General features: G+C 50.8%; 1 protein-coding gene across 6 annotated transcripts in view; it reads right to left on the reverse strand.

The window, feature by feature from the left end:
* Window positions 1-15,318, reverse strand: part of HTR2C (5-hydroxytryptamine receptor 2C) — a 370,182-nt gene that overhangs the window by 238,525 nt on the left and 116,339 nt on the right. For all 6 annotated transcript variants that reach the window (XM_059732933.1, XM_059732931.1, XM_059732934.1 and 3 more), the window contains exon 2: window positions 5,706-5,779. The gene's annotated coding sequence lies outside the window, so the exon portion shown is untranslated. The remainder of the gene's footprint in view (window positions 1-5,705; window positions 5,780-15,318) is intronic.

A 15,318-nucleotide genomic window follows, 5' to 3' on the forward strand; every position in this document is an offset into this window, starting at 1 on the left:
GGTGCAAAACTGCATCACGCTGCGCTGCAGCCTGAGGACCTCACTAACGTAGTGTTTTCCTCACAAAACTAGTTACAGAAAACACCGACTACCACCAAACCTGGTGCTGAGCTGCTGCTTTGCTCTAAAAAGGAAAATCCTATGATCCAATACATGTAAAATATATCAGTTCATAAAAAAGAAACCACGTTTAGTTTGCAAGGGAAGTCTCAGCCTGCAAACGCTCCTTGCAGGTAGGTCAGGCAGGACCTGAACAAGCTGCGGGTAGAGTTTGCTTTGTTTCTGCATTTCCCAAACCTCTTGCGGTGCTTTAGGGTTCGATGGACAGGAACCCTTCGATCAAAATTTAAAGTTATTACCTTTAGGCCTAGCACAAGCACGAGTCTTGTGGTCCCATCACCTATCGTGGATGCACACAGCCCACATTCACGTTGCACCAAACATTGAGATGCAGTTAAGTCCTTGCAGACCATGAGAAGTGACGGTCGCCCAATCTTGCTCAGATCAAACTATGCAGCACCTCATTTGGCGCGCCGTTCTGAAGAGGAGCGAGTGCCTTGCAGATGATGAAGCTAGCCCACCACATACAGGCCCACGTGCCAATCCGGGGTATGCCCATGCAGGAGGGGGGAGAGGAAGCCCCAGGCACAGACTGGTTTTGTGGCAGGTCTGCATCACTTCTCAGTGCAGCATCACCATTACCATTTCTGAGTGCCCAATAAGTGAATGCTAATATATGTCTAGTCTCACTGTCCAGGCATCACCAACCATAATTCATTAAGATCATTTGTACTGCCTAGTAACCCATGTGTTATGGGAAAATGCAACACGTCTAACAACACCACGGAAAGCCGTCTCTCTCCGGGCACGTGTTGGCATTCACCAGGGACCTAACGGTTGTGCGCTACGCTCCCGCTCCAGAGGAGGTTTCCTTATTAAGGGCAGACTCTGTGGCATCTCATTTTTCACTCAGAGGTTTCCAGTTTTAGGTCTGCTTCTTGCAGAATAAAGCACACACGAGCATCTAGTTGTACAGTTGCGGAAGCAGAATATTTATGGGCCCTCCTGTTTTCTTGGCGATCACAGCCTTGCTTTGCCATCTAAATGTGCTAATGCCAAAATCAATGAGATTATGCTACACTTACAAAGGTATAATCTCTGGCTCATTAAAATCAAGTTCCCTCCAAGAAAAAGCATTTATTATCCTCTCTAGAAACAAGATTTGATTAAGTCCTTCAAGGCTAGCAGTAATATTCACTCAACACAGTACTCAGTATTGCTCCATTGGCTTCGCTTCTCCGTATGATTTCAGACATTTTCCATCTAAGTTGGAGAGAAACACCACTTGGCTTTTCTTGACATGCAGAGCTTCTCTCACTTTTTCTATGTACGAGTATTTAACGCCAACCAGAAGATGTTTTATCGCTTCTCACAGGTTATACGAGCCTGGAGCACTTTGCAAGCACATCACCATGCGTTTCAGCCAGCAGTCCAAGCCCGGTGGCCAAGGGGTTGGCGTTGTGAAGGCTCAACAGCACATGGGAGCACAGGTGTGCCCGCTATCTCGTTCAGCTACTTTGCACTCCCAGCCTGAATGAACACACACGTTTAAAGCTGGTTTGACTGGGGGCAGCCTTTGACATGAATCTGGAGCAAAACCTGAACTCACCCCTCTGGAGCCGTGCGAGAGGTCTTAGCCGCTCCACAGCTTCGCACTAGAGGAGGGTGCCCAATGCCAAGAGACTCACACGGGCTTGGACATGCGCGTGCACAAAGAAGAAAGGGTGTCGTGGAGAAGAACAAAGCAGAAACCGTGCAGATTAAAAACTGCCTCTCCTCCATAATGGAAATGCCTGTAGAATTTTAATTTAAATTGTTCAAAGCCTTGGCAGGTCTGTATGAGTCGATGGTAGTCTCTGCCATTTCCTTTTGGCTTCTGATTGCTAGTCGCAGGAACAACTCAACAATGGGCCCATTGTTTTGTTCCAAAACCTGACTGTCAAACTGGAGCAGCTGAAGATCTTCAGCTGGAGCGTCCAGCAGAACGGCGATTAGCTCTTTGTCAGCCGCCAGCGCGCGGAGGCCGCAGGAGACGCCTCCCAACACTTCCAAACCCGTCCGAAAATACAGCTGCCCGCGTCGAGGAGCGGAACGAGGTGAACACACCTCGCTCGCGTGTCTGCGCAGGACTGGGAAACACCAGTTAGGTCTTTAACCACATAAATCATCATCTGCCACGAGAATTACACACACCTGGATGCGGATGGGCCTGCCATCTGTTCTGGGCTGGAATATGACTGCTTGACAGGTACCGAAAGCGAACGGCAAATAAATAATGCAGCTGCCTCGTTTTGGTCAGGAGGAAAAGAATCGTTTGCAGCGCTCCCGTCTCTTCTAGCAGAACATTAAATTCCCCGTAAAACAACATTTCATTTAAACACCGGCGGATGCTAACTTAACAGTATGTGCGATGGTGTCCCCTGAGAGGGGCCCATTGATGCCGGCAACTGGAAGCAACAATGACAACACGCGGAAACAGGCAATCCCGGAGATCCAAATTAAATGAGAGAATAACAGGAAGATGAAAAGATGTGGACTTCCCGAGCAGGCCCAGCAGGACCTGTTTTAGGAACCCGACAAGAAAACCAGTTAATTATGCCCCGACTCACGCACTGAACCACTAGGCAGCTTTGTACGGGCTGCAAGGAAGAGTTTGTCTGAACAGAAATAAGTCTGGGTTTAGAGAGAGAAGGGGGGAGAGAGACCAACCTTTCACGGGGCTTTTCCAAGACAAATCCCTGCCTCCAGTCCCGTTGGAGGGCACTCATGCAGTCAGGGGCTTACAGGACAAGCCCGATGAGGGGAGACCGAGGGCCCTGGACCTCTCCGCAAGAGAAGGCTGAGCGGGGATCTTGTGGCCCCTACAAATCATTATGGGGACGCAGCAAGGGATCGGAGATGCTCTGTTCACCAGGGCATCTCTTGGGGTAACGAGGAACAAAGGTCACTAACTGACCGAGAGCGGATTTAGGTTAGACACCTGGATCGAGTACTCATCGGTGCACAGAAACCATCATTTCCCCCATGCTTCACCCACTAAGTTGCCGTTGCTTCCCCCCTGCATCTCGCCCTGCTGTGCAGTCCCGTCAAAGTCCTGTACCACGCTCGCTGGGAGGAAGAGAGGACGCTGGTGGCTGCGACAGCACCGGCAACACTTCCTCTCCCGTGGGATGTCCAACCTTAATCCTCTCGAAGGAGGAAAGATCCACAGGAGGAATTCAAAGAGACCGCCCCAAAACAAGCTAGGACAGGGTTGGAGTCTGCCTTCTCCTCGGTGGCTGCAGCAAGGCGCAGGCTACCTGCACGCGCCGCGGGGCGAGCAGACCCCAGGCCCAGAGCCGGCCCCTCTTGTGGGCAGCAGCCTGCAGGCATCTGGGCTCCGCTGCAGAGATGGACCGAGAAGAAAGCCCGTGCTGGCAGCCACTTGACAAACCCACCCCAGCATCGCCAACCCGAACCCCTGCTCAGAGCCTGAGCTCTCCCAGGGATCGCCACCCTGCCGGGCATCTCGGTTACCCAGCCGCGTTTTACAGCAGGGCTTCCCCCCTCTGCTAATGTCATCCCAGCTTTTAATAAAATATTTAAGCAGATATTTTCTAAATTTGCCTTTTTAATTGAATGTTTGGATTAGTTGTCTCAGAGATACTTGATATTTCCTCAAGATAAATTAACCGGGAAGTTCAAAGGGAAGATCTGACAGCAACTATTATCAAATTCATCAGAGAAACCAGTTATGTATCTGGGGAAGTGCTTCTTTTTCAATTAGTGTTAGAGGGGGGCACAAAACCTAGGGGGGAGATGGAAAAGTAATCACACCAGGCCGCGGTGGCTCTCTGCAGCCTCGAACCCAGTGCTCCAGCGGTCCGCACAGTCACGAGGGAGCAAAGGGAACATGATACACACGCAGACCTGGCCACGTATTTCACATCCAGCTCCCCAGCCTTTGCAGAAAGCATGGCTGTTCTGGAAAACGAGACTGGGTAGCACAGACTTGCAGGTCTCCGCCGTCCTGGCAGACTCTCACCTTCCCCCACGGAAGCAGACGTGTCTCTCCCTGCCTGGCGAACCCAGCACCCGCGAGGCAAGCTCGGTGGCTTTTCTCTTGCAGATCACCAGTGAACAAAGGCTGCGCGTGCTGAAGGAGGCCCTCCCGAACGCCCCAGTAACCTAGCTGCTCTCACTACGAATGGATTTGGGGGATTAGGACGCAGTAAGCAATTGCACTGGAGGATTACCAAGGAGGAACTGCATCCAGCTCATCCTCTCCAGTTTGGATGTTCAGCCATCCCTGACCTGGGTTTGGCACAAACTTCCAGTGCTTAAAATGCTTGAGGTCAGTAAGCTTGTGCTAAAAAGGTGCCCAGGTGTCATCTGGTAGCACTGTCCTCTTACAACAGGGTAATGCCACCTTTCAGGGGCTACCTTGCTTTGGTCGTTGAAGCCACGGAAACTGGCCCGGCACACCCTTTTTCCTGACCCCTTTCGGAGCAGAGACATGCGATATGGTGGCACAGTTCCAGATGTGAGTGCAGTATGAACTGAGAAATGCAACGCTGGCATTAAATAACCCCTTTGGAAGAGAGAAGTATGGCCAGCAAGCAGAACCGGGCCGCGGCAGACAAATGCCGTCGTGCAAGGAGCCGGGTATTCAGGACACTAAAAGCCACAGTGCCAGAGAGAGCAGACTCCAGCTCTGCAGCACATCGCGTGCCTGGTGTCCTGCAGAAATCACAAGCTTCCTAGAGGACACACCTACCGTAACAGACACCACGCACACTTCCTTGGTCCCCTTCCAACAGGTTGGAGTCGAATCATGGAAGCCTTGGGCTGGAAGGAGCCTCAACGCCCAGTCCAACGCCCTGCACAGACCAGGGTGCTGCTCCTAAACCACCCAGCCCCCTCCTGAAGGCTTCCCAACTTCTCTGGGCAGCTCATCCCCTGGTCCCTACTGTTCTTGAAGTTGCACGAGATTATTCTGAGCTTTAATCTAAATCTGTTTTGCTGTCATTTGAATCCATTGAGCTATGTCCCGACTGCTGCAGCAAGGGAGAACAGTTGCTCTCTCCCTTCGTAGCAAGTAGAGAGAATCCAGGCCCTCGGCAGCCGTGCCAGCTTGCCATCAACAGCAGCCCTGTTACCGCGGCCAAGAAGACTTTTAAAACTTTGGTGTACTGCACAGGCCAGCAGGCGCCCTGGCTGGGTAGCTCTGTTTACGCCGCCGGGTCGGAGGGGCTGGCATCCTCTCCCCACCCTTCTGCTGGCTGCAAGATTTGCTGTTGCTAAACCAGCCCAGAGGCCCGTCCAGCTTCTCTTCCGAAGATCTCCTATGACCCCCAAAGCTCCTCTGCTCTTGGCGAGGGAGCCAACATCATTGCGTTTAAACCACGTGTGTCGCCACCAACCCAAGCACAGTTTTATGCTTTCCCTTGTCCAGCCTCCCTCCTGTTGCTTTCCAATTCTGCCCGCTTCTCGTGCGCCCCTTTGCAAACTTTCCACGTCTTGGGTACAGCACGTAGCCGCACCGTGGAGCTCCCTACTGATCCAGGCCTGCCGTGATAAATGATCCTGCCTCGCTGTTCGCAGCCTCCACCAGAATCATTTCATAAATAAAGTTAACTCCGCTTTGGTTTTTAGCATGTACTTACATTACGAAGAGGAGCACATCTGGATGACAGCATGATGCATTTGCTGAAAGCATTGGTCCAGATTCCTCCTTTCCCTAAACAAGAACATATTTTCACTGTTAAACATTTAAATTGCCACAAGCACTTTAAGCTAGACATATTTAGGACAATTTATTACAGAAGTCATAAAATTCTTTGACATCGCTGTGGGCAAGCCACGGCCGTGGAGTTTCTAACTCTGTTGTAATTCAAGGGGATTCGTTTAAGAGAGAAATTAAATGGCGATACACAGAATTTATGGAGGAACACAGACTGCTGGTTTAATCTGAGATAACTAGAGGCTATTTTGGACACAAAGATGCACCAATTCTGAAATCTTTATTCACGTCAGTAATTTTGTTGGTCTCAAGAGAGACTATTCCAATAAAGCCTCAATAAATGTAATCTCAAGGTGGGCTCAAAAGCATTCAAGCACCGCTCCTCTTAAACCACGCTTACTTGGGTCAGAGCTACTGCTCTGCATCCTTTCCAGTTGTGGGCAGGAACGATATCCTATCAGAAAATAATCATTAAAAACCTTAAAACCCTGAAAGAGAGCATCCCTAAATTGGTAACGTGCACACACAGCACGTATGCAGAGCAGAGAGATTCTGCTCAGGGTTACCCGATTTAGATCCAGGGTGGTCAGCACGCGAGTCTGAAGACACGGGGCAGAAGGCAGGCAGGGTGGCACCGCAGACACTAGCTGGTCCAGGGGCACGGGGGTTCGGAGGCAACAGCCTACGTCGTCAGATGCGAAGACGGTCCATTCCTAGCATCAGGTGACGTAGGCTGTTGCCTACAAAAGCTCATTCCCCTCTGGACCAGTTCATCTCCATGGCACTGGTTCCCAACCTTTTCAGACTCACGGCACCCATCATTACTCCGGCCCCCCATGCTACCTCAATTTTCATACATTTTTTGACTAGAGAAAAATATAGGCAAGCAATGCTCCCGTTGCAAAGAACTCAGAAAGCTCACAACGTGCCAGAATGCCTGTAACCCGACAGATTCACACGGGCAATCTCTGGGTTCATCTTGTGAACCACGTTTGCACGCCCCGCAGTGCTGGTGTCCCGGTTAAGAACCACTGCTTTATGGCACTACCCTCCCCTACCGTTGGCCAAATACAAGCGTCTAACAGCTCATTTGACTTCAGTGCAGGTACTCACGACTGCCCTCCCCAATCAAATTGAAAGCAAAACTTGGCACAGAAGTTTATTTCAAAGAGAGCTTGGACTTTTATTCTTTGCACACTGCGGATTCCCATTGCTTCAGCACAGGATCAGACCCAGAAATTGTATTCTGTCTGAAGAAGTCTGGAAAAAGAAGATACTTCCTTTCTGCGCCACTTTTTTCTCCTCAAAGAAAAGCTATTGCTATTTAGGTGTTGTAGAGAGATTGTTATTTAAAAAGTTACTCAAAATATTATCTTTGCATTTAAATGTTTTGAGACAGTGAGCCACGGAGGCTGTTTGAGTGAGCGGGCTCTGGAGGAGTCCCAGGAGCACTCGCCCGTGTGATTTCGCCTTGCTCAGACTCGTCGCACGGCCCAGCACCTTCAGCGATCACTTCTGTCATCTCCAGAGCCTCGGCACATAATAGAGTTTAATTGTTCCTTCCACTTACCGTGGAAAAACGGTGGCTATTGCAACCGTCAGGTTTAACCGGGTCTGCAATCGCCTACAGATCAAAAGACTCATTTGACGGCAGCCATTAACACATCCCAGCATGATGCATGTGACATTTGGCAGTGTAAAATGGGCATTTTATACTGCCGGGTGGATTTAATTATTTTGTCCTGATTTACCTGTTAGAGTCCTGACACGAGACAAAAGGCCACTGCGACAGTCTGTTTTATGGCGGGCCCAGAGCGCAGCGTTACAGATGCAGGAAAGGGACTCTGCCGACTGCCTTGCATTAGCAATGTTTCAGGAACAGCAAAAGGTTGAAGGAAAGAGACCCAAATTAATAACTGCAGAGGCATAAGCTAGCTCGGCTATCGATCAGAGATGCGCCAGATCAAGGCAGTACGGCACGACTACCGGCAAGGGAAGGCAGTAAATAGAAACACTTTGGTGTACAACTGCTGGCCTTAGGTTGCTAGGCTCAGTGCAAGAAAGGGAAGAAGCGGATCGCTTGCAGAGGCGGAGGTATTGTTCCTCAGATACGGTTACATAAATGGAGAGAGGGAAGAGTTCAGAGAGGAATCGTGTTTCTAAGCACACAAACAAAGGAGAAGGTGGAGGGTGGCGGAGCCGGCAGTACTTTCTATTGCCTGGCTCCAAGGTCCCAGAAGCTCATTGAAGCCAGAACAGCCCTTGTGCTAATTTCGGTAGCCCACAGATGTGCGATCTGCATCCCAGATGTGGAGTACGCGCTTCTGGAGTACAAAGACTACACGGAGGAGGCACCACTTCCACCCCGCCTGCCACGCCGCTCCTGTTCAAGAGCCCGCGTCAGAGGAACGTTTGTCCCAGTTCAGCGCTGAAATCCAGGACCTGAACGCTGGGAAGCCAGGATCCAGAAGAGGAAGCAAGAGTCGATGGACTGCATTTGAATCTACGAATTCCCACCAAGACCTTCTCTTCCCAAAAAATTAAACACAAACCTAGAAGATTAACCTAAGCAAATGAGGGACATATCAACATAAATATATCGTGAGATGCAGAGTTTGCTCCTTCAATACTGTTAGAGGTCTATCCTCAGTTCACAGCTCTGCACTGGAGTGGTCTCAGAAGAACGAATGGTGCAGAGGAAAGCAGTTATTACTAAAATATTCAAGCACAGAAAGTTAGAAACAACTAACTTAGGACAAAAGTATGATGAGCGAGGGTGTGCAGAACTAGACCTAGATGCTGCACTTTTCCTCCTACTTTGCACTAAAATCCACACGTGCAATATTTTAACGCTTTTTCCAGACAGACTTGAAGTGGAAGAACACTCACATTTCTCGTGAAGGGGGCAGCACAGGAGTGGAGGGTCTACAGGCTTGTGAGCACGATAGGGCCTTGTTAGACATTACATTTAGCACACATTCGCTGCACTTAAAATGCTAGTGTTAGTGTCTAAAACAGGTGCCATTGCAGTGCAGCAAAGTTAGGACTTTTCCAGCTCTGGCGCGCGGTAAGCATCACCGGGAGACTGCTCAGACCACTTCCCAACTCGCAGCAAGGCTTACCGCGCTCTAAATAACACATGTCCAAGGCTCGAACGGGCTCGCTTTGTGCTATGCTGAAGCCTTTTGCAATCGCTGGCCACGTCTGCAGATAAAACTGAGTCTCTAAATACAAGACAAACCCTAAGTACTGGCAGCTTGTAAAATGCCAAGCACCGGGGATGACTATAACGTGCTATTTCGGGCTTAAGCTAACGTACAGAATGACAACAGCGCTGAAGCTCTCTCGGTCTTCCCAGAAGCCGGGAAATACAGGCCAGGACTCCCCCGGTCTTCCCCCAAAAAAGCGTCCACCTCAGCTTGACTCATGACTGAAGGAGCAGATCAATGAGAACCGAGTGAGATGTCACACAAAAATTCTTCCAGAGGAAAAACACCCAAAAAACTAATCCTACAAGCCCCCATTTCTGAATATTTGACAGTTTTGCCACATTTTGTTTTTTGTCTTTTAAAACGAGTCTAAAAATTCAAACAGCCAGTTTCTGCATTTGAAAATGAAGTATTTACATTTTAAAAATATCATGTGTAAAATTAAGTTTCAACACTCAGCGTTTTGTGTAAGCGTTGGCTGAGCTGAAACAAGAGATATCATTTGAATTTTTGATTCACAAAAAAGCCTGAAAAAAACTGTTTTCCTTGCAAACTGCTGATGTCGGTCCGAGTCACGCGCACGGGCAGTTGTACGGCGCTGCCTCACGCAGGCACTGGCTGCCGATGCCTGGATCCAGCGCTGGACAGTCCAGAGGAGACAAAAACCAACACCCGGCGCATGCATTTGCAAGCATGGAAGCGCAGGTAATAGCACGAATGCCTCAAAACATACAGCAATGTGCACGGTGCCTGGGATTAGCACGCGTATATTGTAGGGGAGTGGATGCACCTTTAACTGTTAACATATTTAAGTTGGATTCGTTAATAAATAGAGTTTAAACGAGAATCCTCCAAGGAGTCACAGTTAAGCGGTCCGTCTCCCAGTGCTGCATGGTTATGCGTGGCTTTTTGCTTCTCTCCCCTCGGTGCTTTGCTGCTTTTACCAAAATGGCAGCATGCTGTACTGAATACATGAATAAATGCTTACAACGAGGCCAACGCTCAAAGTAGGGATTTCCAGTTTGAGAAGCACACTTCAGATCTGTGCCGTTCTTAGCTGTAGGAGCGAGGCTCCACTCTCAGACAGGCTGCTCCAAATCCACAGAAGCAGAAAGAGCTCATTCACATTTAAACCGGCGAAGCACGGCCAGGATCCACTCATACACGATCGTTACACCTTAGCATGCCCAAAACCCAACAGGCTGTTCCAGGCAGAGCCAGAATCCATCCCAAGTGGCCGTTGTGTTCTGAACCTTTGCATTTCCCTGGTTTTTTAATTTGATTTCATATTTCCAGAGTCAGATTCTGCCTTAGGAAAGCAAGGTATCAACGCCTGCAGGTATCGCTGGCGGAAATAAGAGTGGAATTGAGCCCGAGACACGTGCACGCGACGCTGAAGAGCTCGATAATGACCGCAGTTAGTTCACAGCGGCATTCGAGGTCCCTCCGAGGCGCTGGGCATGGCGGGCTCCCTGCGCCGAGGAGCCGACAGTCTAACGAGCTGCTGACGCCCTGCCCGGCACGTTTATTAATTTGATGGACGCTGAAGACGGTTCAGAAGAGCAACGCACAGAGATTTGCTTTGGAAAATTGCATCTTCCGAGGCTTAGAAGTGCAAGCATGAGTCAGCCAGGCCTGGGTGACAATTGTAAGCAATTATATCATTTTTGCTGTGAAGCTGACTACTCCTACCTGTATGTCATTAAGAAAAGCGAGTGCTCGGAGCGCACAACATGTGACAGCTTATGCTTTGAACACAAGCAGAGCAGGCTTCTGGAGAGCACACCAAGGCAGAAAACAAGCCGTGATGCTGCTAGGGAGGTGGAGGGCGAGAGGATTTCCGAGCACCCTGCTGGGTTTTGCCCGCACCCTTGCAGGGGCGCACCGGCAGAACGGCAGGGGCTGGACTTTTAGACATCACTATTTCAGGCATCCAGTGCTCGGCGAGCGTGCATCCCCTCTTTGTCCTTGCTTTTAACCCTAGTCTTTAATAAAATCAGAGTTTTCTGACATGCCGAAAGATAACCGGGGGGGGGGGGGGGGGGGGGGGGAACCACAAAAGAATCAAATAGATGAGCATGGGCAAGAACCTGCCGGCTCCCCCCCAAGACTGACCCGACTTCAGGGAGAGCAGCTAAGCCAGCCTAAGCCCTTCTGCAACCCTGTACGTGTGCTCCTGGCTCTTTCATTTAATTCTGGAGTTGAGCAAACAACATTCAAAGTCTATTTTATTGAAATGGAAACCACCGAGAACAGCCTGGGCTGAAAAACCTTTATCTTGCTGCAGTTAAGGTTTCTGACCCTCCTTGTTTTTCCTCCAAAGGGCAAACCAATGCTTCATCCCCACATCCCGACTTCCCGGGAACAGCCCTTGCGACCCCAGGAGAGCAGGGCTTAATCGTGCCTCGCCGCTCTGCCGTGAGGATAACTGCCTTCTACTCACCTAACATTTCATTGCAACTCATTTGCCTCCGCGTTTGCACAGCTAACAGGAGCTCCCGTGACAGACGGCTGGTGACATCCTCTGGCAGCGCCTAATATTGATGCCATCCCAATGGGAGCCGCCTTGAGCAGGAACAGGTCCTATTGTTTTGATCCCCAGGTTGTGATTAATTCAGTCGACAGGATGAAGGGCTCACTTCCAGTCCCGCAGCAGACTAACTCCTCCGACTTCAATGAAGACACGTCTGATCTGCCCTCTGGGATCGGGTGCAGAGAGCTGGATCCTGTTCCCAGTCACCACCGCAGAACTGGGAGCAGGCCTACAAGAGACCGGAGTTCGGCCAAAGGGTGCCGGGGTCCAACAGTGAACTCATCACGAGCCTGCAAATAAGCGTGAGCTAGTTCTCTCCTCACGCGTGCAAGCGTGAAAATAATGGATCATCTCCCACCTCCGCAGATTTCCTCTCGACTCACCCCAGCCCCGGAGCCTCCTGCGTTGGGCATTCGCGTTTGGAGACTGCGCCCCCCTTCCCCTCTCTGTGCCGAGGCTCAGCCCAGTTTAGTTCGAGCCACTCGTCCTCGGCCCAGCTACGCACGCTTGAGCGAGACTTTCTTCTTTTACATTAGCCCTTATCAGGACGCTCCAGGCCGATACCAGCTTCCACTGCCAAACAATGCAGGGAAGGAGTACCAGTCGACTACACAAGCTCTCCGAATAATGAATAGGCAGGAAGCCACCAAGTTTTCTTGTCCGCAAAAATACTTTTCCTAGAGGACTTCAAGGTGTTTTCTACAGCTGTCCGCTACAGTCATTTATCCAGGTACATCACTGCTCATACGTGCACAAACAGCATCACGGGGCTCGTCCGATTGAGGCCCTTAGGAATCACTAATAATCCAGACAAAATGCTACGATCCTCATCATCCCGGTATCCAAAGTGCGCTCTTGCTCCCTCCCCATCTCACCAGATAAATCTCAGTTAGTTCGCAGGGCTTGGCTTGGACTCAGGACAGACCTCGGTGACCTGGGAACCGGAGCCCTGGGCAGGGAGCAGAAAGCATCGACTTCAAGACCTGCGCGACCAGCCCCCACACAAATCTTACCTTGCACATAGCCATGGCACGCCTGAATGGTGCGGGAAGCTTATAACTGGGCTCTATTCTTTTTTTACGTAGTCGAAAGTCTGGCAAGAGGCTCGATGTTGCCAGGGGCTGGCAGGGGTGCCAGCCCCTGGCACCGAGCGCTGTGGAGGCCCAGGAAGTGCAGGGCTGCTGGTGTCAGCATCACCAGTGCACACCAGTCCCAGAGCCCGATACTGGGAGCATGCTGGTCTCCGTGTGTGTTAACCTAGCACGCGAGGTCTCCACTCACGGTGTGCATCAACCTGAGCAGTGGAAAGGAAAGCAAAATAACTAGGGCGGAAGAGACAGGAGTCCCACAGGTAGGCACGCTGTCGCAGAAAGCGGTGTCGGCCAGCTGACACCACCGCACCCAGGGAGAAACCGAGCGACAGCTGTGGCCACCCCGCTCCATCTCCTTGGCCCCCAGCGCCGGGAGGGCGAGGGGATACAGGTGGAGGCCTGAAATGTACTGCTGTTCATGGGAATGAGATCCCATGCACATGGGATCTGTGCAGCCAGGCACCTGAAGCAGCAGCACGGCCCCAGGGGCCATCGCCCACTTCTTAGTTCAGTGTCTAGGGCTCAGGAGTCACCAATCCTCCTCCCAGAGGCAGATTAATGCTCTACCATTTGCATTTCCACTCTGGTTTCAAGAGAATCAGCTGGGAGAATACATGTAATCGGATTTACAAAGCTCAGAAGAACTACTGCATTTTCTTTTATTACCTGTATTTGCCATTTCCCGCTGCTCCATCCCTCCCTAAAAGAACACAGTTATTCTAGTGCAAACATTGCATCTGAAGATGTTTTTCTTTATTAAAAACCCACCTAAAGTTATTTCCACTGCCAGATGGAAAGAGACTGTGCAGCAATGAAACGGATGGGCTCTGCTTTGCATTTTAAAAGGACCCATACATTTGTGCACAAGCTCAAGGAGCTGCACAATATGCGGCGCTTACGTGGAGATGTTTGTATGCAAAGCCCCTCTCTTCTTCCCTGATTTTCCTACACGCCTTCAGCCTCAGCTTACAGGTAGGAGTGTGACATTGCAAAACTGCATGCCCAAGTCGAACATCTGTTTTCAGAGCAAGCCAGACACAAATGTACACTGCAGATCGGGCTAAAGCAGTATCTGGTCTGCAATACGGCATGAAGAATAACATGCTTTTAGCATTGGAAGGACAAGGACCGGTGGACTGGATTCGTTTGAAGGCAACATCTGCGAGAGCCCTCGATGCAAACCACCCGAATCCTGGCCATCACCGCCCCACTCAGTGAGAGAGACCCCTGATTACTGCAGTCAGTCATCAAGTGAACTGTTCCAGACAGGAGATTTCACCACCCCTTCAACTCCCCTATGAAATATGACCTTTCATTTCTACCTAGCAGAACTTCTACAATCTTTTCTCCTATGCCTGAAGATAGGTGCTTGTGCCTGAAAGCTTGCAAATAAAGAATTTATTTTTGCAAAAATCTAGTTGCTCTAATAAAAGATACCACCTCTACGGCTACAACCAGGAGCGCTTCTCTCTCTCTCACGTGGCGTGTGAAACCCGCAGGCCCTGCCGAGTGGGGCTAGAACAAGCCTTCCTGCAGGATGCAGGTGACATGCGCCATGGGATGCCAGGACTTCACCGACACAAACCACCTCATTAAATACCTTGCATTTGGAACAGAAGAACGCAGCCAGTTTCACTACAGCCACCTGCGGTAGGAGCCGCAGCCTCTGCCGGACACAATAACTGACCGCTCGAGTCCGGCGCTGGCAGCATCTGCGTGTATGCGAGCAAGGGGCAGTCAGGGGAGCAGCTGGGGGGCAACTCTCTGCACCAGCCAGGCCGGAGGAAAGGTGCTAGACGAGGCCTGGCGCCGGGTCCCGGGTGCCACGAAGGGACAACACCGTCTAGGAGAGTGCGGAGTTGAGGTGACATTGGATTGTTTAACGAAACAAGGACGAGGGCCGGGAGCTCTGGGGGACGGGCTGGCTGGATCGGAGCCCGCTACGCAGAGATGTCTAAACACTGCGGGTGCCCGAGGTTTCCATCCCTAGTCCAGATTAAACCGCAGCCCCAGGGCACTGGTTAAATCTTATCAGCTGAGCGCTCTTGAGTTTCCCAGGCCCAATTTTCACTTCAAGTCAGGGAGAAGAGTCCCGAAGAGAGAGGGAGATTTGCTGCAGCTGACAGCCCGGAGAAGGAATTAGCAAGTGAAGCCATCACCCTCCACCTGGCACGGAGCAGCCCAAGAGATGGCCATGCCTGTCTCTAGTCAATCAGCAATTCCTGTGCCTGCAGTTAAACTCTTCAAACTCTGCACTGCTAATAGCCTTCCCTCTGCGAGGCTGTCATGCTCTGGAGAACTTTGCTTCGGAAGCTAATAGAGTAACTGCAGTTTAACTATTTCCCCATGTGCTTCGTGAGCTGGAAGTACGTGCAACGGCTTCAGGCCCTGCCTCACCTGCAACGGCGCAGAAACCCAACCTTTATGCAACCGCCTCTGGCCTCCGTGGGGATGGGGCTGCTGCCAGTCAATAAAGAGGGAGAATAATTCATATTGCAAATGGTCTCCAGGCTGTCGGTGGAAGTGAGGTGTCGCGAGGTCCCCCGAGCCTCACTCAAACTCAGGCTCTCCACCCCCGGGTGTTAAATCTGCCCAACACTTCCCACCATCAAGACGCTGTTTTCATCTGTTTCTGATTTTGCCAAGCTGCCGCCCTTCGGGCTGAAATTTCCCGTGCTGGACATCTGACTCATGCTGGTATTT

The sequence above is a fragment of the Alligator mississippiensis genome, chromosome 8, assembly GCF_030867095.1.
Source record: "Alligator mississippiensis isolate rAllMis1 chromosome 8, rAllMis1, whole genome shotgun sequence".
NCBI classification, from domain to species: Eukaryota; Metazoa; Chordata; order Crocodylia; family Alligatoridae; genus Alligator; species Alligator mississippiensis.